Source organism: Pseudonaja textilis, chromosome Z (genome assembly GCF_049901715.1).
Source record: "Pseudonaja textilis isolate UNSWEBS1 chromosome Z, rPseTex1.2, whole genome shotgun sequence".
Classification (NCBI taxonomy): Eukaryota; Metazoa; Chordata; class Lepidosauria; order Squamata; family Elapidae; genus Pseudonaja; species Pseudonaja textilis.
Genome location: NC_142008.1, coordinates 35,321,975 through 35,347,666, shown reverse-complemented (window position 1 = coordinate 35,347,666; position 25,692 = coordinate 35,321,975). Strand labels below are relative to the sequence as shown.

The window sequence follows — 25,692 nt, the reverse complement described above, 5'->3', positions numbered from 1 at the left end:
GCTTGAACTGGTGCCTATTTACTCAGAAGTCCTACTGAGGGTGGTAGCTTTATCTGCAGCCTTAGGCCCAGGAAAAAAATCAGCACTTCCTACCCTATAGCTGGCATTCTTTTGGAGGAAATACCACCAACTGGAGTTGATGGGAGAATCAACTGCAAAAATCCTTATAATTATCCAGAAATCCTTCTTTTATTAACTCAAGCAATTTGGATTTATGTCTGAGAAAAACTGATCAGGCTCAGAGTATTAGATGGGCCTTTCCACAGTTTCCTCCTTTGCCAGATCAGCCCTGGCCCCTTTTGGCTGGAATGAGGGGTATTGAAGTCCAAAGTGTCCAAAAAGGCAGCAGATTAGGAGAAAAAGGCACTAGCCGATCCCTCTCTTGGTCCCGTCTGCCCTCCCTTTCTTTCCCTAACTGCAGCCTGGGAGGGCCGAACTGGAGGTGTTCTGGGGGATTGGAGAGGACTAGGCTGGGATCGAAAGTCAAAGAGGCTAAACTTCTTAGCTAAGGGATGGGGGGGCGGGGGGACGGCGTAGGAGAGGATCGCTGCGGCAGATCTTCCATCGATGGATAAAGCTGGCTAAACGCCAGACTGCTCTAGGTCAAATTGTTCAAAAACCTTGAGATCTCAATCGCTGGAAATCCAAGGCCAATGACCCTGTTCCAAAGCTTGGGCGGTTGCATGTGATGGGCGTGTAGAATTTTACAATATCTGTACAATTCTTCGCGCGTTCTTCTTCGGTTTTCTTGGAGCCAATGCTTGATCCAGGATGCCAGTGGGCCAGCACACATCAACTCGGATTATTTTCATTCTTCCTAACCCCATCCAGTTCCCACAATACAGTAGGTGGTTAAGCGTGGCTGCTTCCCACGAGGCGACTGGAAAACTCAGGAATTCCGGCTCCCGAAGCAAGTTACCCCAAAAAGGAGCGAGGGCTAATTTAAGGGAGAATTTAGTTAAGCTCCAGGAGGATAATGTATTCCCCATTTACTAGATTCGCCCGAGATAGATCTCCGTGACGCTTCCTTCGGCGCGTTTCCTGATTTCATGCCTTGCCAATGTTCCTTCCACCTCCCCTCCTCCAATCCGCCTTCCTTTGTGCTTTAATTTCCCCCTACACACACGCGCACTCGCACTCACACCCTCACGCAGCCTTGCAAACCGCAGCTTGAAGCGAGCAGAGTCATAGTTCTGGAGGGTCGCGAAAAGAAGCTTTTTCTTCTCGCTTCGCCCTCTCTTTCTAAGAGGGTTAATGTTTTTCTTTTTTCTAGTAACAGTTTTCTCCCTTCTCCCCTTCCCTTCTTGTCTCTCTCTTTTTTTCCTCCCAGATAACATTGTTCTCAAAGGGAAGGAGAGAAAATGGACAAAGTAGAGACTCTGCAATTGGATTCGCCCTCACTTCACATCCCGGGGTTATTTCCCCCCTTCTCAGACTATAGCACGCCAAGGATTTTCTTGGAAATGTAGACCCGTTCTTGGTCCAGGTTGCAAAGAGCAGGGCGTGGGGAGAGCAATTGAGGCAAGAGACCTAGAGCCCCTCAGACGGTGAGGTGGCTGATCCAGAGTGAAGGCTGGATGATCTACCAAACATCTCTGCATTCTGATCGAAATCTGAACCAGCTTCCCCCCCCTTTACCATTTTGACGAAGAATGTTGGAATTTTTCCCCTACTTCCTTTCCCTCTTTTTTGCATGCATGCATTCCCTAGAGAGCTTATGAGCCACTCATGAAAGGAAATATGTTACTGGAGTCCCCCACCTTTCTTTTTGAACAGATCTAATGACAACGAGCCCCCCCCCTTTTTTTTAAGGAGTGAGAAAGGGAAATTCTCCCACCAGCCGCCCAAAAACCATTTCAGCAGCAAAACCTTACTGGCTCAAACTCTCATGAGCAAAATATTTCAGGTTCCTTATTAGTTTTGCTTTGTTTTGGAATTGTTCCTGGAAAAAAAAAGGGGAGGTGCTGGGTGGGGGGACAAAAATGAATCATTCTATTTATTTATTGATGACCCTTGTTAAAATGCAAATAGATCCGGTGTCTAAATGCATTCCTATTTTGATGATTGTTTTGTAAATATCATTGTATATTTTTCTGCAATAAATAAATTGAACTGTTAAAGAAAATTAACAGTTTGATCTGTACTGAGAAAAATAGACTTGAAACTCATGGTAAATAATACTGGCAGATAGATCTGGGGTTATCCAGAAGTGGAGGGGGTGAGCCTAGTAGACAGGGGGAAATATAAACAAATGGGGGGAAAGCGCAAATAAACCAGCTACTGATAGACACAGGAGTGTTAATTATTGAGACAGCTTTATGATTCTGTTTGTGGATTTACTGAGCTTCAGATATTAACCCTCTTTCAGTCAAAACAACTAAGTACTTGACAGGTTCAAAAGCAGTGAAATGTGTGCAATCTCTTCCTCCACTCTCTTAATGAAAAACTATTGCCTTCTCTATATCTAGTATCTTTATTAATGTAGAGGCTTTTTACTATCCTGGAAATCTATGTTAAGATTTGTTGCAGTGCTAAATAAACGGATCATCCACAATCACACTTCAAGTGCATGCTTTTTTTTTGAGACGACAAGGGATTGGTTAGATTTACTCTAAAGGACACTCAAGAGCCCCTTTGGGTTTTTTTTACTAACTTTTAATTAGCATAGGCACAGAGGCTTAATACCTGGGAAACTAATAACTGGGAATATAGCGTAACTTGGAAATAATTGATTCTTTATAAGCTTTAGAATGTTTATATCACCCGGTCTTCAAACTGGCACTCTCAATGTGTTGCCCAACCAGTGTAAACGTGGTTTAGAAGTGATGGGAGTCAGAGTCCAATTACATCTGGAAAACGTCAGGGGAAAGGTTGGTTCAGACTAAATAGATCCGGTAAGCTCAAAATAACATGAAACAAATCCCATTCATTTCCACCAAATTGCCAAGGAATATTCCCAGTTATTATTTCAAAGCAACACTTCCTTTTTAAAAGAAAAAAAAATATCCCTGTTGCTGCTTTCCTGACATAGGGAAGCTCTGTCTTCTGGCGTTTCACTGGGAAAAGGATGCAACACCTTCACTAGCAAATGCCAGATTGTGTTCCCTTATATTCTTTGCAGATTTCTAAGTAACCCCTCAATTCACAGTCTAAAGATACAAAGGCGAGTTCCCTTTTATGGGCTGAAGGAAAGGGATGAATCCCAGTGGACCATTTATGCAAGTAAGGTCCAATGGCAATTAGAGCCGGGGGCTCTATGCAGTTAGTCCAAATCGCAGCTTGCACCCTCTGCACCCTTTCTTGAGGTGGGGGTTGCTTTGAATAACAAGACCCTGCTGCTGCCCATCAGCTTGTCTTTCTGCTCACGTGGGCTGGAGATATAGCTGAAACATCAGGGTTGGTCTCTCTCAGATTTCCGCGCTAGCAGCTCAAGGAGGAAAGCATCAAAAGTAGACTTTGACGTCCTCCTTCCATGCCGAATCATGAAGGAATTCTGTTCAGGTCGCTTCAGATTCTGGTGGCTTCCCAGCCTGCAACTGCTATTTGCTCCTTTCTAACTCTTAGAGAACTCTAAGAGAAATGTTAAAGTGGCGGGTTTCCTTCGAACTCAGTGGTGTTTACTTAGCCTAGATTGTGCTGGCATTCTTGTCTCGCTTGTTTGTCTTTCCTTATCTACCTATTAACAACTCTGAGCTAGCTTAAGCCTCTTATCTACCTCTCGACAGAATATATATTGACTCTCTACACTTCGAATATGTGTATGTGTGTATAGTTCTTCACACAAAAACACACATGTTTGAAGTAGCAGAACTTAGGTATATTAAAGCTGATTAGCCAGGACTTTGGAAATTTTTCGCTGGCTTATTAAGAAGAAATATATATGGGCAGAGGGCATCGTGGAGAAAAAAAATGAAGATGGTGCTTTGGTTTCCTAAGGGCCAATGGTTTAAGAACGGAGATATTTAAGGGAAACCTTCAAATGTGAACCTAGAGATCCAAACAAGATCCTTTTCTGGGCAATGTGGAAAGGTAGGACACCAAATTATGTTTGCATGTTCTTTGCTCTTTCTTGGGTTGCTCCTGTTATTATAATGGTCATAATAATTACAACGTTAATCTAAGTTACGGTGGCTATCAGCTTTGATTATGTTTGGGGTAAAGTTGGAAGATATGCCATAAGTTTCTATCAAGCCTGATTTCTAGCATGAAAAATCACTGCATACATTTCGGCTCTGTTATTTTTAATTAATTTTAAGTAAAGACAAATCAATTTTAATCTAATCCATTACTGTAACAGTTGGCAAAGAATATTCCTATTTAACTAAAGTGATTTACTTCAGGACAAGAAAGCAAAGAGTTGATCAACCTCGTCCATCTCTTTTTAGAATCAACTTAGTTTGAACCAGCCAGCACACTTCTAAAGAAATAGCTTGATGTACCGTTTTGTGACCCTTTGATTTTCAGCAGATTTTCTTTCCAACTAAGTAAGTTTAGAATGGCTATTAATGACTATCATGCTAAACGCACCTATTATGGAACAAGCCCCACTGCACTCAGCTGAGTTCGAGAATAGAACACGCTTAGGGTTGCACTATAAAGTATGTATCCATACGCATTGCATATCCTAATAGGATGTCTGCCTTGCAGTCTGTGCTAAACAAACCGGCGGCTTAACGGGAAGGAACAGCGGCTGATTTCCAACGCAGCTTGTTTTGATTTGTAGCTGAAATGAAAGTGAAACAACTGATGGGGGAAGCCCTGCAATCAGTAGCAGGTTTTGTTTCAGATCCAAGCAGCACCTGGTTGAGCTTGTTTGAATTGAGAAACTAAGCAGGATTGGGTTTGGTTACTATTTGAAGGGGACACTTCCAAGGAATTCCAGTGGGAGGAAAAACATTCCAGAAAAAGGCAAAAGGAAACCACTTCCTATTCTTGGCAGAAGATTAGACAGTTTGTCCGTGCCTGAGGTCACTAGGCTCCATATCGACGATGGAGTTATACCTCTAAGCAGGACTGGGTGCTTGCGACTGGGTTAGCCCATCATCAGCCCCAGTCCTTTTGAAGGCAGTGGATACAACTTTCAGAAATGTTATCGCAATCTATACCTGATTTCCTGTATCACTGAATTCAGGAAACCTGCAGGGAATCGATACCTTTTCTACCTTTTTCCAAACTGACTTGGAAAATCGCAATTAAAGCCTGCTCGTATTTTGAGACCACTCGCTTTCCTCCCTTGCCAGAACGTTAGAAACACAGGCGTTTGGAAAGATCAAAGGAAGGTGGCCGGGCTGACCAGAAGGAGAGACAACCTTTCTCCATCTGGCGTTCCCACATGTATGGGTTTACAATCCATCATCACCCGAGGCCGAGTTTTGCCGGGCGGGGATGGCCGTTGTAGTGCAAGGCGCCTGAAGAGTCCAGACGTGGAAGAGAACAGCCACGCAAGCACTGAAACAGCGCAGCAGCTCCTCGTGCCTCTTTGAAGGCGGGGGAGGCAACAAAATCTCCTTCCCGAACTCGGGGGTCTTGCTTGGAAACCTGCGTCGGCCGTCTTTCCAAAGAATCAGGATTGCTGACTCTCGGCTTCCCTCCTTCGGGACCCGGGTCTCAGCAGCGGCGGATGCTGGGACGAGAAGCAAGAGGCAGGGTCTCTGCCCCATCAGAATTCTTGAAGGCGACCCAAGTCATTCTGGAAAGTTACATTCTTCTGTTCACCTTGTAAGGTCCCCTGGGAAGTTTCCGTGCCAATCAGCTTCAAAGCGACGCGAGGCCTCCCTGTTCGGGTGGGTGGGTTCCTCGCCTAACCCGGGAGGTGGAGGGTGAACACCCGCCGGAGAAACCCGGGTTGGAACTTGGCGAGTCCGCGGAGCTTTCCTGCACATTCCATGGTTTGGCAAAGACTGACCTAGTTATTTTCCCCAAGTCCTGTATCAAATTCTTCTCAGGCATACAGTTTTATTTGAAGTCCTGCCCAGGCATCCTTCAAAGTGAGCGTTTGTCCCTGGTCTAATGATGTCAGGCGGTTTCCCCTGAAACTTTTTAATGTCTTTTTTTTTTTAAGTTGCGGGGGGAGACGACGGACGACAAAACAAATTGAAGCGTGTGGGAAATCGAACTAGGATTCGGTGCCCTTGAGAGAAGCGGATGAAGGGAAGGACCGCTCAAGGATGGAGTAATGCAGGGATTTGTTCTGAACCGTAGCGAGAGAAGGTTGCCGTGCGGTCTCGGCATGTTCACTCTGCGGACTAACTTCCCCGATATTTTTGAGGTGGCCTCCCAGGGAAGCGCTCTGCCAACTGCAGCTCGAAACGCGCTGTAATTCCAAACTTAAAACGCCCGAAAGCCGCTTCTTTCATTTCATGGGAAGTTATCTGGATCTCAGGGGGTTGGACCCTAGCCCCGATCGGCAACACGTGCAGGAAATCAAAATGCTCGTCTGAGCAAAAGGAACGTTTCTGAATCCACTAAATCAAAATGGCTGCTATGCCTGGAGTTTGATCGTGATCTGAACCGTCTTCATTGGAGCCATAGTCATAAAACTGCTAAATTTAAGAATTGGCAGTTGATCAATTTATGCCGCAATTTCTGCAGATCCGTATATTCGTGGTTATTTCCAGGAAAACATCCTTCCCTAACAAAGTATACAAGGTTATAACAGTAAATCCTTTTGAATTTAATGGATTTGTTTCTGAGGAAGACCTACTTTCGAATCACCTGCCTCTTAGTCATTGATTTCAGAATCGCAGGAAACATTTTCTTCCAGGAAACCCACTTACACCAAAACCAAAGAAAACCGGGACGAAATGAGAGCATACATTTCAAAGCGATGTAGACTTTATTAAAGAGGGAGTATAAAGACCCATCACTTAAAAGAATCGTCTTTCCAAGTAATTACTATTAAAGTGTGAGATTTAATTTCAGAGTGTTTAATTGCTTAGGAAAAGAATACAGAAACGAACTGCCTTATTCTGAAATGGACCACATGAGATTATATTTTGAGATAATTAAGTTCTAAATTAGAACGGTCCAGTTGGAACGTGTATTTGTAATACTATGGTCTGCTTCATTGAAAGTAGCGTTTCCCCACCCCCCACCCCTCTTTTCAGGGACTGCTTAGATCTCCAGAATAACCTTCAGGTCTAAAGGAGATTTAACATCTGGACAGTCACATATCTTATTTGTAAGCCAAGCAAGTGCTGAGTTCTTGATTTCTGACTCCTCCTAGCCTTGGTCACCTTTGTGGAAATCAATATTATTAAAACCCACACAGCCAATTCTATTTGAATGCTACTAATATGCTAGTTGATCTATTAAGAGGCATCCCCAAGATAATCTCCTGTAAGGACCCCAGAAGTTACTAGGGGCCAAGAGTGGGTGCTGAGAAATACATTTACTTCTTTTTTTTTCTTCTGCTCATAAATCCTTACTTCTTATGCTTCTATTGAAAAGCAACTAGAACTCAATTTACTACCTACCATTTTTGAATATTTTTTTAACTACCCCTTTATTTTGATGTGCTTTCATAGAAAAATTTTCAGTTTCATCCCTCTATTCAGATCCCACTCTCTTCTTTGGCTTTAGAGATCAAGGGAGTGTGCTGGGTAGGATCTATGTAGTACTTAGGCTTGAATGAACCTTGTCTTTTGATTATATTGCACACTGTCTCAAGGTTGTTCTTTATCCACTATTCTGTACTCATTAATTTTCACGTCTCAATATTAGAAGCGCATGGAGAAATCTCAAATACTGGAAAAAGGGATTACGTTCTAACCCTTTATTTTTATTGTGGATACCTTCTGATCCTGTACAACCAAATCCTTCCAAATATGGGCTCTTGGCTGGCAGCAAATGAAATACTGAAACAAAGGTTACCATAATCTGCTCAACAATAAACTGCCTAGTCCCATTTTTTGTACATTGTGCAAATGCAATTGTTAAGTTCAATGGTGTATATAGGACGGCGTAACTCGTGTAAATCCTGTGCATAATTGCCCAAGTCAGTGTGTATAGGATTGCATCTTAGTCCATTTTCTGTACCCTTCCCTGAGAAAGAAAAGACGTTAAGGCCCATGCAAGTTGAATAGATTCATTCATTTCAACAACATGATCAATTATTTCCACACAGAATCCTTTACCTGCTTTTTAAGGCACTGCAATTTCTTTTACCCTCTCTGTTCTTAGGACTTTCTTTGGTGGACTTAAATAGTCTTGGCAAATCAAAGCACGTGTCCTTTGAAGAAGGTGTGTAATTGGCGTTTAAGGCATGTATGGAATTCCCAGATGTCTATAAAATAAGAAAGTGCATTTGGCAGGTCACTTCAGGGTGGAACAGGTTAAAATCACTAGCACAAGCAACCCTGCCTCAACAGTATGCCATGTTTCCACTCTAGGAAATCAGACTGTGTTAGATTTTGGAAATGGCTACCATCTAGAGGGAATAATCAATTACTTGTTTTAAAAGATGCCTAAAAACCTATTGTTTTAAGTAGAAGTCATCATTTCCCAAAAACATTTCCAATTAATTACTGGGATCTGTGGGTTAATAGAATAATTTAGTTGTAATTAAATTTGGAAATGCTGCTTAATACAGATGCGGAAAACCCTCTAAGGTGGCATTTGAAACCAGTTTTCATTTCATTTTCATTTATTGAAAATAAATTATTTGAAGTCAATAGGATTACCTTCTCACTTAATGTACTTAATATTACTGATTTTTTTAAAAAACATCAATCTTTACTATCTCAGGTGGTTGCTGTTTTCAGGGCAATCCTATGCTTATTACACTGAAATAAGCACCATTGAGTTCAATGGGATTCATATCCACCTAAGTGGATACCAGTCCTGATCAGACTAAGCCATGTAGCTTGATACAACTTTGTCAACTGGTCTACTTCCCATGAAAGTATATGTCTTATGTTTTCCTAACATTTTATAGTACACAAATCTTGCTATGGTACTGCAAAAACATTCTCTACTAATTAATTAATCTTGTTCATCAATCCTCACCGAATACCAAGTTTCAAAAAGTGAAGGAAATTATTCCAGTTGCACAAATAACATAATCTTGTATTTATTTACTAGAAGCAAGCCACTTTTCCATAACAGTAAAAATTATCTCTTAAAGATTACATTCTAATGGAATGAAGAGCATTTCAGGACAGACAGATAACTCAATTCAAGGAGTGCAGATTTTACTGGGATTCGTCTAAATTCCTATGATAATATCTGTAATATTCCAATTTTTTTCCACAATAATAATTAAAAAGGCAAGGAAAGAGATGTCTCTCTGACTCACTGATTTGAAAAAAAGCAGAGAAAGGGAACTGCCTTTAAATTATTATTTTTTCCAACATTCAAGAATCAGTAATCTCCAGCAATCCTAGAAAAAAAAGTCTTTCTCAGGCTTTGAATTGTACCCTTCTTCAGATGAATTTACCACAGTTGTGTCAAAAATCTTCTTGAATGTTTTTTACATTGCTCAACCCATTAAATTTTGTTGTATGACTCCAACCATTGTATAAACCATGAACTACCAAGGCTTAGTGGTTGTGGTTTATTGAACAAGAAAACCATGGTTTAATGATGCCACAAAAATATGGTCAGGTTCAAATGTTTGTTCCTACAGTACAGTTTAAAAAATATGTCTCGTGTCAGCAAAGAAGGTGTGATTTCTTAAAATCTAGTAGATGTATAGAGTCAATCTTCACTTAAGGTTTCAAAAGTACTGTGTCTTATTCACCATTAAGCTTAGGCTGTCCTAATCTCAGCAAAATCTTCAGATGAATTTTTTTTAAAAAATGTATGATGTCACAATAAATCTGATAGTCTTTAGTACTGCTGAGAAATAACAATATAGTGAGTTGGGGGTGGGGAGGGGAAGTTAAAGAACAAAAAGATCCAAAACTTAAAAGCAAATGAGATTTGATTTTTCCAGATCAAAGTCTTGCTTTTAATTTGGTGGTGGTGGATTTTCCTTTTAAACATCCTGAATTTGAGATTGGGCTGAGTGAGTGTTGGTTCTGCAAATTTTTTTTTTTATCCTGAAATTATGGTTGCATTCTTCAAACTTGCTCAAACTTGTTAATTTCATGGAACCTTGCCATTGCCCCCATTCCAAAATGTTTCTTCCTGTTCCAATGTAGCTTACATTCATGGGATTTCCTCATGATCTCACATTCCTGTACCCCCAACCTTATCCTACTTAGCTTCCAAGTTGGCTTGGTAAAAGCAGGCTAGATGCTGCCACCTGTTACAAATAAAGTCCATCCCATTTATCTCAATGGAGTTATTCCTTAGGAGATGTGGAGTGCGTTGTTTGTAATTCATGAGATTTAATGACAGTAAATAGAGATTCAAGTGTTTTGTCTATAAGCCTCCCTAACTTGCTCAGGATATGTTTTATATATCTAAGTAAGTGAAGGAGGGAAGTTTTGCTATGGAAAAGAGTTGGAACTATGAAAGAAACCAATTTTTAAGCATACAGTATGTTGGAACTGACTGGCACAGCTAGAAGATATGACTATTGCCAGTTGACCCTCCACCCCACCTCCCCAATCATTGCCACCAAAACAGAGCATCTTTCAAGAAAAAATCACCTATGTAATAGGATGTGATTATGATTCACATTATATGCTGAGGTACCCATCCACTTTAGTTTGGCATGTTTTGCAAACTCATAAAATTAGATAAATTAAATAAACCATACTTAGATTAACTATGGATAAGTATACCATATAAACACAGATAAATCCACAGTTATTAACATCCCCTGTTGTTAATGTGTTCTCTTTTTAAGAATTTCATGATACTAAAAAAAAACCCAGAATAAACCTTAGTGGGATCAGGTTGGAAAACCTCCACTGATGGTAATTTGTCAATTTCTCCTTCCACTTCTTTCTCTTCCATCAGTGTTGTCTTGGCTTTGTAGGTCTTTGGCCTGAAGAGAGACTTGTGAATGCTGCAACTAAATCTTGGAGCCTAAGTTATTTCTCAGCAAGTATAAACTGCTTTATAATCATATGAATAAATGCCCCTTCTCACTTCATTCACAGGAAGCATTCAGGGCAGAGAGTTTTTAATTGGCTTTCAAAAATTTGAGTACTGTATAAGGACCGTTTACTTTAGGGAAGTAGCATCAGGGATTTGTAACAGAAAAGCTAAAGTGGAAGATGGCAAGAAGATGAACATATGGTTGAAGTATCAAGAGAGTTTCTTAGGGCAAACCTAGGTGAATTCAAAACATATAGGAAGACCTAAGGTGAAAATAGCCCCCAAGAGGAGGAAGGCAGGCCTTTTCATGATTAGGTTGAGTCCTTGGTAGCAGAATTAAAACTGACTAGCTATTGGGTAATACTGTCTCTTAATTTATTGGTGATTAAAATGGACAAATATAGAGAAATATAGGCACTTCTCTCACTGTCAGAATGCTGAGATGAGGAAAAACAGGACTTTGTATCTAAACATAAAGATACAGCCTTTGGTTAAAATATGCTACCCTCTTCTCTAACTAAAGGAGTCTCCTCTATGTTATCAGATGCCTTAAGAGAAGTTGATGTCAAAATAGAGATGGAGCAAGGGGAATTTGTATAAAGGAACTGGAAGGAGCAAAATCTTAGAAATGTATCTGGTTATTAACCAGAGGACACTGTGCTTGTGCCTGCCAAATGTATCTTTGATTATACTCTAAATGGCTCATCTGACTTCATCAAGATGAAGATATCAAATCTAACACACTTTGAGGCTATGTTGATACTCCTAATGACACTTGGGCCTTTTTCACATTTCTGCAATACTTTACACATACTTTATCTGTACTTAGGTCTGTATGCCAAATAAATGGGAAGAATAGTGTTATCAAGATAGGATTATGCAATATTCCAAGTGGGGACTCCTTCACTGTTCACTGAAACCTTAGTTGTGTCTACTCACACACCAGAGTCTCCAAATTTAACAAAGCTGTGTGGGATTGCAACAAATGAATCTTGGAAGTGTATCCTATTTACCTGTATGTGTAATGTTACCATGATACATATATAAAGTTATGAGTTCTCTTGGATATTTATAGTTATGTAAAGACATATTGTGTATACATAATACATTACGGCTGGATTCAAATGAGATGTTAGAGATCATGAATGAATACATGCAACACATTAAAACACAACTCAGCAAATGGTTATGCTTTTCAATTGAAGTTCAAGTTTTTACCCATTAAGAACAGGAGATAGAATGGTAGTCTTTATAAAAGTGGCTGTTATTCATTATGGATAAATATTATTCAATCTTGATTTAGGGCAGCTTCCTGTATTTTTATGTACAAAATTCTCTTCAAATGAATTGGTCCCAAGTGAATTAAGTATAAGCTTGAGGAAGCCAGAAAGATGTTGTAGAGGTAGCTGTAGAGGAAGTTAAGATCTTCCTCTACAGCTTCCCCTTTTCAGATCACATACTTCTATCCAGCAGCTGCAAAGTTTATGCAACAAGTGATAAGGACTTAAAAACAAAAACAAAAAATAGCTATTGAGTTCATAACCAATCAAACAATACTGTCAATTTTGCTTCTAACTGCAGATAAAAAGAAAGGTAATCTGGATAATTTGCAAAAGGTTGTATGGTTCCCACTCAGGAGAGACGCAAAACAAAATTAATCCTTTTTTTTTAAAGCAAGTTTGATAACTTCCCATTATGGTGTTTCACACAGAGGGAGTTAACTCATTAATAACTCATGTTGACAATAAGAGTGCTTCTACTTTAAAGTTTAATTGTAGCAACATAAAAGTTGATAACTCCAAGGACTTCTATCACCACTATTCTTGGAAGAAAGTGCCTGAATAAATAACCTTTACCTCCTATAGCAAGTCAAAGAACTCTTAGAGACAAACTTGATTAACTCTTCAAGTATCCTGCTAAATGCTGAACATATCAATATTATAAAAAGTGTGATGAGCTGAGAGAATTATTAGCTACTATGCATAGAGCTGCTAAACTTCTAGTAAAGCTGTTCACCCCAACTGCAAAGAAAATAAGATCCATTTTGGGAAACCATCTGCTGGTTGATCCTCTGTTTCATCATGACATATGGACATGGAAGAGAGCAAGAAAGAGTCCTTGGGAATAATTTCTATTTTATTCCCACTACTCCCTGATAAAACATCATCAGGTACAGAAAATGTAAGTAACAGAAAAAAAATAGAGGTCAACAGGTAAGAAGTAAGATGCAGCACAAATCTTGGTGAGTTACTAACTAAGGTTGGTCTTGGAGTAAAAATGATAAGGAGGTCAGCCTTAGCTCAATACTTCAAAAAGTAAATACCAGCCCCAAATCACAAGGTAAGGCTATATCTCATGAAGCAGTTCAAAATGGGCTAAGGAGAGAATCTGAGGTAAGAAAATCATCCTCATTTAGAAATAAGATAGCCATCCCTCCTGGATTTTTTAGTATTCTGAGGTGTCAACCTGAAAAAGTATTCAGTCCAAATTGCTACTCACCTCAAAGCCTGCCCAACAGCAAGGCAGTGATGAAGGGATACAAATTCCAAACTGGTGTTTTGTTTTGTTTTGTTCACTGAAGGAATTATGGACACCATTCCCACTAAATCAGAGGTCTCCAAACTTGGCAACTTTAAGACTTGTGGACTTCAACTTCCAGAATTCCTCAGCCAGCTACAAGTCTTAAAGTTGCCAAGTTTGGGGACCCCTGCACTAAGTGGTGGAAAAATCGTGTGTTTCAGTCCAAAATTCCAATAACTTAATTCCCGCTATGTTAAGAACAAGGGTTCTAGTATGTCAGTGACTTGGAATATTGCTGGGTGGAAGAACAGAGTAATGAATAGTGCAGTTCCTCTCTAAATTTGCTATCACAGCACTCCAAGAGACTACTGATGAGGAAAAGATTTCTTTAGCAGGCTTTAGATCCTGGACTATTGCTACAAAGAAATATAAAACTAAAGAGTAGGTTTCAGGAAGACTCACTACGGTTGCCAAGGCAGAGGCAAGAACAGGAATTGGTCCTTGGAGTTGATACTCCCCATTATTTAGCCATAAACATTTTCATATAAATTTTCTGAAATAGTTTCATCTATCACCACACGCATCTTATCAATTTTTCCTTATATTTGTGTGGCTCTAGAAAAGACAGTGCTAAAGATAAACTCAAATTACCCTAAAGCTACTGTAGTATCAGCAGGATACTTTAATGCCAGAGAAGTAACCTCATTAGTAAATGTTATTCTTGGGATTATCTTGTAGATGTATCACCCTAGGTCTCCTGAGAGCCAAATGAAATACTACTGACCCATAACTGATCTCCTTGATTTATAAATGTAATCTCCATGTTTTTGGAAGTAAAGAACCTGATTATATATACCCTTTCACATATCATTCAAGCAACCCTAATAGTTTTTTAGATTACATAAATTTTATGTGAAAAAGAGGCTTGTAATACTTCATTTTCTTTATCCAAGGCCAACATAAAGTCTTGACCCATTACACTGATCTGTGTCTTTCACTGAGAACATTTTAACCAATAAGCTTCCTACCAGAAACCAAGATCAAATAAGTTCAGATTGGTTTGATTCATATTGTTTTCATACTAGAAAGTTACTCAGGACAGCAGTGGGTCAGGGCCAGGGACAATGAAGAAATATTTCAGAAATGCTAAAATATTAAAAATAAGATATGATTACAATAAATTATAAAAAAAATTGGTAACTTCTAAAAATGTTCTTGCAGGGTTAAATATGGTCAAATATTTGGAAGGACAGATATTGAAGATTAAGCTCAAATACTTTGGTCACCAAACATGAAGACCCTGATATTGGGAAAGATTGAAGGCAAAAGAAGATGGGGACAAAAGAGGATGAGATGGTTAGATAATGTCATTGGTGTAGTGGGTATGGGTTTGGGCAGACTCTGAGAGATAGGATAGGGAGGCCTGGCATATTATGATCTATGGAATCATGGAGGGCTGGGCACCACTTAGTGATTGAACAAGAAATGGAATTTTCAGCAAGAGTCAATTCTTTTTTTTTACTGGAATATTGTATTCTGTTGAAGGAATGCAAATTTAAATTTAACATTCTTATTCCAGCTTCAATTTGGGAGGATTTTTAAAAATGGATTTTTCTATTTATTAATTCTAACCAATATCTCCTACATAAGAAATTATTGATATTCTAGTCATTAAAGCCTTCTGCCCTGGTGTCCAATGTCAGTATCAGAAATCAAATTTATTATCCATTGTCTGAAACCCAATAAGGTTACCTGGAGAAGATCATCTAGAATTCTTCAACAAACATATTGATTTATGGCCCTATTGTTAGCAGGGTTTTTTTCTCATATTACTAATACAAGTTGAATCCCAGTCAGAAGGGATGTCATGCCATTTGCCAGGTGAAAGCAACTAGATCCACATTTGAAAAGTTAAATTATTTTACTGATCAAGCCTATATATAGGAATCTCCTCAGGCTGACCGTTCATGCCTGGATGAAACTAGATAAGGTTCAAGAGGGATTGGACTTTGCCTTCTTGTACCCATGTAAGGACTCTAGACTAATTTCCTGTCTGACATCTTCCCCTGACATGGCCAGTCTCTGTCTTACACCATTTTGTATATGTATTTGAAGCAGAGGTCTTCAAACTCAACATTTTGAAGACTTGTGGACTTCAACTCCCAGAATTCTTCTTCCAGTCATGTTAGCTCAGGAATTCTGGGAGTTGAAGTCCACAAGTCTTAAACTTGCCAAGTTTGAAGACCTTTGATTTAAAGGGAGACAAAGGTGACCCAAAATTATAGACCAATAAATTTATTGTAATTGTGAATAAGTTGTATTCAAAATATCTTTTGAACAAAATAGAAGATTGGGTAATGGAAAGAAACCCCTTAGGGAAGGAACAAGCAGGATTAAGACTGCTGCATTCCACAATAGGCAATTATTTTATTTTACATCATGCCATAACAAAACAACTAATAGGAAGAAACTATTTAATGCCTTTATAAAACTAAGGGTGGCTTTTGTCTCTAGAAACAAAAGCATTTTGTGAAGAAATTTGTCAGTCTAAATATGGAATCCAGACTCCTATATTTGGTTAAGGCCTTCTACTCAAACACTCATTTGAAAATCCATACAGGTATAAATGGTTTTCTAACAAGAATATACAGTACCTATCCATAATGGCTTTAGACAGGATCTCTTTACGCTTCAGACACTCATTTGCCAAAGGTCCATAATAAACTAATTAATATCCTTTTATATAATGATGATATGGTGCTCATGGTGCACTTTCAAATACACCTGAGAAGACTGTTGCAAAAACTAAATAGCTGTGATCTTAATTTTCTAAACATCAGTAAAATCAATAGTGATCGTATTTAGCAAAAAAAAAAGCATAAATATAATTTGCAGACAAATGGGGAGTCTATTGATCAAGTGATTTTATTTATTTATTAAAGAGTGTTTTTTACCAACACAGGGCTATAGGTAAATCATGTTAAAAGAAGGTCACCAAAGTTGAAGCAAGTATTAAAAGATTATATAAACTATCCAATTCTAATTATCCCAGTACCTTGACTCCTATACTGGAAGTATTGAGGGAAAAAATAGTTCCAATACTGACTTATAGTGCAGAATTGTTGGGCCTTACAAAAATAAGCTTACTTGAATAAGTCTAGACCTGTTTTTCAAGAAGTACACTGGGATGATAAAAATATGTCAGCCCCTTGAGTCAGAGCAGAAATAGGTACTCACTTTGTATATTTATTTAACAATTAAAGTATTTGCATACTGGAAGAGTATCTATTCAATGGACTCTGAGAGACTACTCAAAAGAACTCTAGCATAACAGGTAAGTATGGCTCACCCCAATTCCTGGGTAAGTCAGCTTATCAAAATTAGTTCACAGCATGGGTTACTTATTTTCAATTGCCTCCATGGCAAAAGGAGTTTTTAAACAGAGAATCATAGATATCAATACTCAAACTGGCATGGAGTTATTGGCAACAAATGAATCCTTAAATTAGTTGGCTAAGAACAAAACTTTTTTCCATTTGAAAAACACCTGCATTAAGTTTAATCCAATTCTCAAAAAGGACCTATACTAGGACTAGATTTGTATTGTTGGATTCCATGGCCAAATATGGGTATGAAAGGAGGTATATAAATATATATGCAGTGTGTCCCAGCCATTGAAGATGTTGTTCATGTTTTGTTTGATTGTCAACTATATATTTTTTTAGGCTTAGATATTTAACATTGCAAATTGAAAGAGCAGTTCACTAGGCTGTGTATCACTGATTTTTATATGTCCTCTTCTAATCTATACATCATGAATACCACTACTAAGTTTGTGAACTAAGGCAGTTGACCAAAGGAACCATTATATTGAACAGATTGGAGCATCTATAAAGGTGATGTATTTACCTGAATGCTGATTCTTTGTATTAAACGCATATGTATTTTATTGCTGTATTTTCCCTTTGTCTATTTTACCCTAGATTTGTATTCTGCATTTTATTTTTGTTTCATATTTTGATACAGTCATAAGACTAATCAATCAACTGTCTATGAGACCTAACGTAATCTAGTGGGGGCAGAACTATGGAAACTAATCTATCAACAACTATGGAAGCTAATTGATTTGGGGTCAGTTGTTCTAATTTCCAGTAGGATCATTGTACAAGGAATAAAATGGGAAGTGAAATGAAAGAATCAAGTGAATTGATTCTTTGAAGAAAAGTCAGTGAGACCAGGGATTCAAATAAATAGCTTTAAAGCAATGTCTTTGCTTAGCATTTTAATTTCCGGTGTAATCAGTGTACTGTTGCTCTGACTGCTGTAAAAACCACGAAGCAAAAAAAAAAAAAGTTACAGCATCTAAAGTCTCATAGAAATGGACTATGTGATTTGTTTTGGTTACTGTAATAATTGTGTTAACTTTAATCGTACCACATTACCCTGTTTGTATAGTTTATAACATATATACCCTGTATTTCAGGGTAACCACTGTGCCCATTCTACAGATTAAGGTTAAAGATTCATATATTTTGGGAAATGTATACCGTACTGTCTTTTTATCAAACTAACATGTGTCCTGTAAATCAACAGTCTCACTCTTCTGCCACTGGAAATTAAGAGAAACTGAATTATTGCTAGTACCTAGTACAGTATACAGTATTGGATTGCATTTGAAAACAAGACCTGTCACTATAGTAAGCATTAAAACTGCAGCATCAATCTGTCATCTGCAACAGGCTCACTTGGAATAAATTGCAATCGAAATTAGAAGTCTTCTTCCCAAGTTACTTTATAAAAACCACAGCTTTTGAATAGTTCGGGTCTCTTTGAAAAGTTACTTTTGAAATATATTTCACTGCACCATTCTATAAACATTCACTCAGGAAGCAGTCCCACTAGAGAAAAGAGGACTTAACTTCTGAATAATCATACATTAACCTCCAGTCCACCTCTGGAGAACCTCATCCGGATCCAGGCCTCAATAATTTCAGCAAAGATGTCAAAGTATAGAACATGAAAAACATGTATATTTAAGGCAAGCATTTTTAACTACTCTTGATTTCAGTAGTGTATTTATACAAATACTCTCAGCACAATTTTGCTGTCTTACTCAGACACTTAATTTTCCTATTAAAATTAATGGGACTAAGGAATATTTAAATTAGGATGAATTATGTGAAGGTAACATATTGCTGAAGTATAATTTGTTTAATTACAGCTTGAGAGTAAGTTAGAGCTGATTGCCTTCATATGTTGCTCTTAGGTGCCAATTAAACTAACTACCCCAAAGTTCAGTGTCATCAGCAAAAAGAGCATCTTGGAGGTCATGATCAATATCTGGAGGCTTAGTAGATTCAGGACTTTTTCTTTTTTTTTCAGTGCCATCCCTCTTCCCATTTTCCCTACAATAACTTGAAATGTAGGTTGCACTGGGTTTCTGGTATTAATCCAGCTCACTGCAATGAACAAATTACAATGCATCCACAAAGCCAGAACCAAGTTATGTTATAGTTTAGTTGATTGGTTGGAACGATAGCTCCCAGAATTCCAAGAATGTGGATGCAATTCTAATGTTGTCAGAGGAGAACAGGCTATGGAAGTCTGCTTTATCTGCATTGCAACTTACATTTCACATGGTGCTTAAATATGGAGGTTTAACTTTAAGATGATGGCAGGCTCTTTTACTCAAATTCTCTATATTTTTGCAACATTTTCTTTTGTGTTTAAAGTCTTAACTTTACCATTTTTATTGTAGTTAGCAAAAATATGTTAACAATCGAACATTTTGATTTTATGATTAACAAATGTTTTAGTAAATCCCTATAACATGTAAGTTGCCTTACTACTTCTGTGGGATGATTGCAATGCTACTCTTCAAAGCTTCATTTTGCTGGATGATGATAAGAGCCTTGGCTTTGCTGAGCCCTTTCTTCTTCCAATACCAATATCAGCATCATTCCAAATCGGAGGTCTCCAAACTTGGCAACTTTAAGTCTTGTGGACTTCAACTCCCAGAATTCCTCAGCCAGCATAGTATAGCTGGCTGAGGAATTCTGGGAGTTGAAGTCCAAAAGACTTAAAGTTGCCAAGTTTGGGGACCTCTGTTCTAAGTTCTCCATTTATAAAATAGGAGCAACTTATTCCAGTGTGTCTTGAGAATATTGAACAAATCAATCCAGAGTTCCCATTTGAGGAGTAAATAATCAGGCTTAAATTATTCTGCTTCAAATACATTATGCAAAGACACTTTGGAAAAGTCTCTAGTGTTGAGAAAGGTGGAAGAAGGTGGACTCAGTTATAGTGATGATGAGTGCACCTGAAAAAACAGGATGGGGATAGAAGATCATGGCGAAAAATCTATCCATGTGGTCGCTAGAAGTTGAAAACTCCTAATCAATCAGCACTTTAATCCCTCTTAAGGTTCAGCAGCTTTTTGAATGAGTAAGGAAGGAGCAGCGATTTGTGTGGACCCCCCATAGGTTTCTTGTATTCTAGGGGTTCCAGATTGTTGACCTTGGCGATAGAAAGTCCACGCTCCAGTCCCTCCGGGAAATCAGCCGGGGAGGTGGGAGAAGTAGAAGCCACCACACAATTCACTCGGCTGTTTTTTGCTGGATTTTAGGAAGCCAGGAGAAAAGTTAAGAGGCGCCTTGAAATCCTCGGGGAATGTAACTTTTCGGAACAGCCCTGACATCCGTGGCAACTATCTGAATACTTCCGAGTAGAGAAGTCGGAACATCCAGTATTTAGAGCAAGGATCTTCAAACTTGGCAAGTTTAAGAGTCGTGGACTTCAACTCCTAGAATTCCTGAGATAACATGATTGGAGGATGAATTCTGGGAGTTGAAGTCCACAAGTCTTAAAGCTGTCAGGTTTGAAGACCCCTGATTTAGAGCCTTCAGCTCAGCGATCCAACTCCCCCCTCCCCCCCACCGCCGCCTAGAGTCGACGTCGCCTCTCTGTTCCCCTCTTCTCCTAGATTCCTGCGGTTGACAGAAAGGCGCTTTTCACACACTGAAATTATAATTGATCCCTCATCAGGAAATTAAAACGAGGCGGCAACCCTAATCCTTAACATACTTTCTCCAAAGTTAACTCCCTCAAAACCAGCGAGTCTTACTCCAGAGAGAAATGAGGCCTTCTGATGAGGGGACCCGACAAGCTTTCTTATTCTGGGAAGAGGTAGAAGTTTTAACCCAAAAGGGGAAGCTGTGCTCCCAAGTACTAAGATCTGTTGATTCAAGGTTAGAAAAGGAGGTGGTATACAAGTCTAGGTGTCCTTAGCCCTGTATAATTGCTATGTTGGATCACTAACATTCCAGTATAAGTATGTCCCATTTGTTTTTCTCGCTTCCCGGTAAGATCACGAGGATTACTAACACTACATATGAATGCTTTACGAATGATCCACATGGGGAATAATCTTGAAAGACGCGGCAAAATGAATGAGATGGGCGTAAAAAGAGAAATTTTCCTGTTCACAAAGCAGCGAAAGAGAAATGGGCTTCTGTCAGTCTCTACTTTATCGGACCCCTTTGCTTACATATTCTATCAACTTTTCCTCGTCTCCCGCTGATTTGCTCTTCCGTCGCCAAGACTTAAGACGATTTCCACCACACCGAGTTGGAAACAAAGAGTCAGTACAACTCGAGTCGCCCTCCTCGCAGCTTTTTCGATTAGTTCGTTTACAACAGGTTTTCTAACATTAATCCTATTTTCGGGTTTCAGGGTATTTAGAAACTACCCGTGTGAGCGTGGCAAGCGCAGGCGCGTGGGGGCAACGCTCCCTAAGAAAGGGCCGAACTAATTGTGTTATCCTTGAAGCTCTCTTTCAATCGGTCTCCGACATCTGGACACGATCAGGAGATGGGCGCCGAGAGTTGAAGTATTTTGTATTTCGTTGCTGCCATCTCATGGTGGTTCTTATTTGTGCAGCTCTTATTTTGTAGCCCTACGTTGGGCTTCCGGTTCTTTTCTTCTTTTCTTTTTCTTTTCCTTTCCTTTTTTTTTCTTTGCGGCCAGTATATTGGGAATAAGCACCTCCCCCACCTCTCAGTCAGTGAAGTCAAAAATCTAGTCAAAAATCGATTTTCCAGTGTGCAGGAGGGATCGGTGAGTGAAGTTTGCATTTCTTTCCTCTTTTGAACTTACTGTCATTTCTCCTACTCTCGAAATGATGTTAGCCAGGTGTATTTATGGTTATTTGAATATAAGATGCTGTATTAACTGTGTTCAGGATATCACAGTTCATGATCGTAAACTCACTGAATCGTAACTGACATTGATCCGCTCACTGGATCAAAAACAAGGTTGGTTTATATTGAGCCACAGCCAAGCATTATTTTACTTTCATGTTGTGCAACCAAGCTTTTGCATAAAAGTTATTAAAAGTCCTCAAGCTTTCAAAATGCCTTGATAAAAATTTCCTTCTAGAATTGGCTATAGCAGGAGCAATTATTTCTACATATCTTGTCCAGGAAAGAAAGATGCTTCATTTTCTCAATTATTTTTCCCACTAACACTACTTCAGTCTTCTCATTCAAATGTTCTTTAGGTGTGTTGGAAACCAGCCTGTCGCTTCCAGTCTGCGTTAAGCAGATTTACTCTAAGGATTTAACTTATTACTTTATATGATTTATTATTTTACATAAGGATATCATAAGGATATTCAAGAACCTTGTCCTATCTGAAAGTTTTGCAGCATGATTTCTGGTTTTGCATCACAGTCTTTTTTATGGTTAATGGTAAACACAAGGAACACAATTGTCATCCAGTACACATTTGCTCTGGAAATACAACAATTCCACTGATTACAGCTTTTTTCTGAAATCCACATTCTATCATAATATAAATGTACCAGTAACTTTGAAAGTGTCATAGCACTATAACCTAATGTAGATATTAATCTAAACCAAAATATAGCTTTCTTGTTTATGATTTAGATGTTGAGTGAACTCAGCCAGTTTTGGTTTAGTTGTATGAATCCAGTTTATTTGGGCATACTTGCTGTCATAGTTCATGCCAATTTAACTAGGGGTTCATTCAGAAGCATTGGTTTCTGAACAAGCATGCATTAGATCCCCTAATTTCACATTTTCCCTTTAAGAATGATTTTTTTTTCCATTGTCCTTTGATCATGGCAACAGATGTGAAAAACTTTTTTTGGGGTGGGGGGATAAAATAGAAAACAAAGAAGCCCTCCCAAAATTGGTGATGTCCAGATGTGTTGGATTACAACTGCTACTAATCCCAGCCAGCACAAGAGAGCTATCCCTACCCACTGCTTTCATTTTCCCTCATTTGCCATTCTATTTTTGCCAGAAAAATGAAAGCATTTAAATAAGTGATTGGCAGTTTTAAATTTTAAAAAAGTATTCTATATTAGTGATTAGCCAATTTTGCTGCAATGTTTCAAAGATCTAACTTTTAAACAATAGTTTTGAAATATTTACATATTTTAAACCAGATTAGTCTGGCTCAGCTTGCCTTCCAGTTTCGTTAAATTTCAGTGCCCATCATCCCAAGACAGCATAATCAAATGTTGTCAGATTGTTATGAGAGATAACATCAAATATATTTGGAGGATTCCAACATTTTCTAGTATTTTCAACTTAACATCTGCCTTTAGGCAGAGAATCTCATTGGTTATATTGGAATTGGAGTATGGTCAAACTGTGGTTCAGTGTGACCATATATTACTTGAGCCTAGTGGATGAATTCAGCCCATGTAGTAAATGTATGAGCTCAGCTAGATGCCATCTCAACATTGGGTGATCTTAGTAAATCATAATGTGGAATTTTTTTCCCTTTCTCTGTTCAATCATGTTGGATAGTCAGACACTGCCTGGAGTAATCTGTTGGCGTTCCTTGTCAAGGTTTTTCTGAAGTGGTTTGTAATAGCCTCCTTCTTAAGAGAGAATGATTGGTCCAAGGTCACGCATCTGTCTTCATGGCCAAGATCTCTCCATTTCTAAGCTGATGCTGTTAACCACTGTATCAAATGGGCTCTGTAGGTTAACGTGATGCAAATGTAAACAATGGGATAGGCTCACATCAAAGTCTTTCTCAATCTGACCTTTTCTCTCAGCATTGTTATATAAATGAAAATATACTTTTCTAAACGGAAATCATTTTTCCATCACTTCAGTGTTTTAAAAAAAGGCTTCCCATGTATTTTGTATCCTTCAGCGAGCCAGCAGAATCTTGGGGCACATAATATAGATGAATGCAGAAAGGCTTAACTATTAGGGGTGGGGAGGAAAACTGGCCATAGGCAGGTATGTTGGGTTCCTTCTCCTACTACTCTCATTCCTTTTTGAGGGGAGGGGGGATGTTGAGCCATGTGTTAATGCAAGTTAATGAAATATTTCAGCTATGCTGCTCTGGTGCATCCCTCCCCCAGCACATACCATCTCCCCCTTTTCTCTTTTCTTCTTCATGAGCTTCCTGAACCACCTTTCAACTTCAAGGGCTTTACACCAATATAAACCAGATCCAGAGCAGAGTGGCTTTTCCTCCCCGCGCCTCCCCCTCCCTTCAGATCTAAACTTAAAACATGTATCGTAGATCAGTTTTCATCCTGTGAATTTAGGCACAACCCCGAGACCTGTCTTTTCAAAGAGAGTGGAGGCTGGAGTCTGCTATATTTAATCCAGCCAGCTATTAAATGTCCTCAGGCTTGAATCACGAATTTCAAACAGGAACCTGGAAATGGGGGTAATGACAGATTTTTTCCTCTCCCCTTTTTCAAACAGTTAGGATAAGAAAGGAGAGCAGGGGGAAAAACTTGCTTTGATTTTGGGGCAAAAACAATAAAACCCTTTTTCCAGCACAAGAAAAAGTATCCATGGACAAAAATAAATGAGAGAACATGGGGGATTTTTCATGGGGCCCCAATACAATTTTAAAACCTATGTTTTCCTTAATATTTATAGGTAAAGTAAAATCGCTTTTAACCTGAGCTTGATTCCTGATGACTTCATGGACATTTTTATTTTGTTTTCTTGGCAGGATTTAAAAAAAAAAGATCTGCCACAGCCTTTTTTATGGAAGGTTTTTCAACCTCCCTGTCTAACTTATGGCACAGATGTTCTTGGTGGTGCTGTAGCTTCCAAATCCAGGGAAATGTAAAAGTATTTGCCCCAGTCTTCTCATTTGTCTTACTTTCCATATTGTGATGTGTCTGATTTTTGTTTATTGGGATAGACCCATACTTTCTCTTTATTAATTTTGTTAATTTGAGTGGGACTTAAATCAGTTTTAAGGATTACTATTTTAAACTCTTTAGCATCTGTGAGAATATGACCATATTTCAATCCAACTTACATTATAATTAGTATTTTAGAAAAATAACAGTATTTGCTTGTCGTAGAAAATGTAATTATGAGACATGTAATATATTAATGCATTAAACCTGCACTTCCACAGCCACCTACTCTGAGCATCATTTAGCTGATTCCAAGAAAATACACACAGGATTGCTGAATGAGACTCCGTGGGACATTTCTCAGTAGCCACAGGTATACAATTTCTGCTTTAGGAGATATAAATTTTTATCAAGTCTATGTTTATTTCAGTTTGGAGGACAGATCCCTTCTCTTAATGTATAAAGGAACAATATTTTTTAAAAGTATGGTGGATAATCTGATTCAATGACCAGGGAATTAAACATTGTTCAAAATATTATCAGTTCCTTAAAGTTGACATTGCTACCTTTGAAGTCTGGTGAGAAAGTATATTTTCCTAGGTTTTCCTCCCCAAATGATATTTTAACATGTATCCTAGCAAAACAAAAAACAAAAAACCTTGGTCTCAGTTGTTTCCCAAATACATGGATTCAAAGCTTGTTGATATGAATTCTACAATAACTGTTTTATAGTCGCATCTTTGAAATTCTTCAACCTAGGACTGTTCTACAGTAAAGGACTATTAGCCACCAAAGGACTTGGCAGAAAAGTGTGCTGACTTTAAAAGAAATACTAGTGACCACATTTCTAACCATATTTTGCCTTGACAAAAAAGGCAGAAGGGAGATTATGCTCATATGGAGATGAAAAACAGATGACACTCCTGGGGTAAAGCAATGGGCAGCTTTATGTGGTTCCAACCCCAGAATATAGCTGTCCCTTCTCTTGTACCCCACCTCCCACAGCGTAGGTGCTTTAAGTTTTAAGTTAATAG

At 38.6% G+C, this 25,692-nt stretch overlaps 1 protein-coding gene across 2 annotated transcripts in view; it reads left to right on the top strand.

Annotated features, from left to right (window-relative positions):
* Window positions 1-25,692, top strand: part of TWIST1 (twist family bHLH transcription factor 1) — a 100,747-nt gene that overhangs the window by 3,423 nt on the left and 71,632 nt on the right. Inside the window, exon 2 of one of the 2 annotated variants that reach the window (XR_015740272.1) lies at window positions 24,940-25,031. The gene's annotated coding sequence lies outside the window, so the exon portion shown is untranslated. Of the gene's footprint in view, window positions 1-1,330; window positions 2,560-24,939; window positions 25,032-25,692 lie in introns of those variants that run through there. The other variant, XM_026706225.2, reaches the window with a different exon arrangement.